The sequence below is a fragment of the Limulus polyphemus genome, unplaced genomic scaffold (assembly GCF_000517525.1).
Source record: "Limulus polyphemus unplaced genomic scaffold, Limulus_polyphemus-2.1.2 Scaffold3168, whole genome shotgun sequence".
Classification (NCBI taxonomy): domain Eukaryota; kingdom Metazoa; phylum Arthropoda; class Merostomata; order Xiphosura; family Limulidae; genus Limulus; species Limulus polyphemus.
The window spans coordinates 60,013-62,998 of record NW_013668778.1 but is presented as its reverse complement, the minus strand read 5'-3'; the positions used below and the strand labels follow the sequence as shown (position 1 = coordinate 62,998).

Sequence of the window (2,986 nt, the reverse complement as noted above, 5' to 3'; positions counted from 1 at the left end):
TTTAGGAACGTAGTTATTCTTTAGAATTGTTGTGGGAGGACTAATTTAATTTAAGTGTAAGTTTAAAAAAAATGTTGAAAACTATATGAATGGTAAAGGCTGGCTTTGAGTTTTTTATTTAATAGTTTTAGTTTAGTTTAGAGGATGGAACAGCTTAGATGGACCAGTAGGTCCATTACTGTCCTTAAACACTATCTTATGTTAAATTCTTTTAGGCGTACTGGAGCTACAGCAACAGTTAATGACAGATTAAGTAAACAATCTACCAGAAAGTTGAAAAATGGAGAGTCGCTAAGATATCCAGGAAATATTATGTTCATTGTAAAGCCTAAACAGTTTCACAGAACAATCTTCACTACTTAAGAATATAATCTTTACTTGACCTATTAAATTTTCTCTTTCTCGTACTACGCTTTTTTTTCTCATGATAATTTTGATACATTTATTGTAATCAACTCGTTAAGGAACGTTTACAACGTGTTCAAGATCTATCTACCTGACACTACTTGCAAATTTTGATTTAAAAGATGGAAATTTATTCAGAAGTCCGTTGTGTGTATGTGTGTTTTCTTATAGCAAAGCCACATCGGTCTATCTGTTGTGTTCACCGAAGGAAATCGAACCCCTGATTTTAGCATTGTATATCCGAAGACGTACCACTGTTCCACCGGGAGACACAATATCTTTGACCAACTAGTCATCTCTTATTGTACTTATCTAATATAGAATGCGAAAACGTCTGACAAATACAAAAGCAAAACAAACAGAACAGAGAATTCAAACAAATGTAAATAAACAAATTTCATATCATTAAAATAAAAATATAGAGATTATTTTTATAGTAAATATTAAGTGATGCTTTATAAAAAATGTATTAAGTATTTAATTCGGTGGGATTGATAAAACAAAAACCTTTTGAACCTTAATATTTACGGCTGAGAATATTATTAACAGCAAGGGTACCCAGCTGAATAAAAAGAGCATTCTACTCTTCATAAGTAAGAACGCAAGAAAAGTATGTTTAATTAGCTATTCTCATTACGAGGCTAATACTTAATGTTGTTCACAGTAGTTAGCTTGCTTTGATCCGAGCCTAATGTTAATTATAAGGTCATACACAAATTCGTTAAAAATCTTTATTGTACTGAATATTACTAACATATGACACAAAAACATTGAAACATATAATGCATTTGTCTTCAAATTTCTTCGCATTAGAAAGTGTACAAAAGTGATTTTCAGTCACAATATGAGAAAATTCAGGGCGACAAGATAAATGAAAACGACCTCTGTGAGCGCAAGTGTCAAGAGTTATTATGATCGTGCGCGAGGGAGTATGGGAGAATAAAAACGTTCAGTCTAAGATGGAGGATGAATCTTAAAATTGGAAGTGTTACGTGAGAAAGTTGGCCTTCTGCTAAAAAAAATTAGGGTATTTGATATATTTTTTAAAGTGCGACCATTTGTTTTGTTGTCTAGACAAGTGAATTTGTCTTCTTCTTAATATTGTTTAGTGTAAAGTATGATACGAATACTTACTCTGTAGTGTAGGCTGAGCAGAAACTTCAACTTTCAAGTTAAACGAGATCCGAAAATTTTGACCTGTTTTCAAACTTGTTTAACTATAAGTTAGGCTAGTATTTTAAGTTTCTGTTGTAATAATGGATGCCGCGAGTGGTGTTAATTACATTAGGCACAACTTATGTTGGTCAGTGTCCATTATTTAAAAGCTTGATGATAAGGTGTATGTTGACCAGAAATTACTGTTGTTACAACTACAAAGTTACATTTAAGTTTTAACAAAGTTACTAAATAGGTTACAACTTTTATAAGTCGTATTGTTAAATGACGTAATTCATACTATTTTACTAATATTACTAACACTAGTAACTGTAATCAAACGACTGACACTTAACAATACTAATGATGTGATTTATTTTAATTTTACAGGTTTTTTGTAATAATAGGTATTTACTAAAGTATTAACAAATTAGTGCCATCATTATTAATTTTGACATAAGTTTAATTAAATTGAAAATGAATTCTCAAAACAACTGGTTCAGAATAAACTTAAAACCACTATTAAACTAGCCATTCAGTTTCAGCTGAATTATGAAAAATATATAGAACAAAGAGTACACTAGTTAAAACATAATAAAGATTTAAATCAATCCATTTGTGAGTAAGCTAATTAAACATTAAATTCTGTAATGCCTTGAAAGTTAAATTTCATAATAATTTGTAGATTATGTAAATATCATGACTTTAGAGCTAATCATTGCAATTATTAGTAATTGTATATAACTATTTAATGTTTAATTAGTGTGTGCATTAAAAGCTTGCTGATTAAGAAGTAAGTTTTTTTATATATATATTACAATTTTCTCCAATTACTTTTAGCGTACATGAAGTCCATTTATAAAATTTTCATGTTATTAATTTATATTTAGGTTCAACAGTGTCAGAAGAAAAAGATATTTTTCAGTGTATTTTTTATGAAGATTTTTACTGTTATCCATTTTTGTGAAATAGTTTACCTTCAGATGTGGTAAAAGCTCCAATGTAGAATGACTACTTTAGAGATAAGGGTTGGATTTAGGAAAAGGAGTTTCTAAGTGTAGTTTGTAATACATTGTTAGTAGAAAATGGGATAACCTAGATCGCTGTTTCTCAGCCACAGGTCCATCACAACAACCTTGTTGACCTGTGGGATTTTACAAAAACAAACAAATAAAAACTGTTGGAGTATTCATGTTAAATTATAATGGCTTTTCGCTGTGTTTGCATTTTAGTGGTATACAACAGTTAAGATAGGAAACAAGTTATTCCATGATGTCAAAAATGTTGAGAAATGCTGGTCTAGATGGACCAAATGACTTCTTATTTTCCATTTATAAATGAAATGGGTAAGAGTTCCATATGGCACCCCCACTCAATGTTAAAAAAAATTCATCAAAGTAATATTTATGTATTAATAAATCATATT

The 2,986-nt window shown here is 29.8% G+C and overlaps 2 protein-coding genes across 2 annotated transcripts in view; both read left to right on the top strand.

Moving 5' to 3' along the window:
- The window catches only part of LOC106468797 (glutamine and serine-rich protein 1-like), a gene marked incomplete at its 5' end in the record, with an annotated part of 45,504 nt that overhangs the window by 8,745 nt on the left and 33,773 nt on the right, over nucleotides 1-2,986 (top strand). The window lies entirely within an intron of this gene.
- LOC106468798 overlaps nucleotides 1,333-2,986 on the top strand; it is a 14,995-nt gene continuing 13,341 nt past the window's right edge. The window contains exon 1 of the mRNA XM_013929237.2: nucleotides 1,333-1,432. The gene's annotated coding sequence lies outside the window, so the exon portion shown is untranslated. The remainder of the gene's footprint in view (nucleotides 1,433-2,986) is intronic.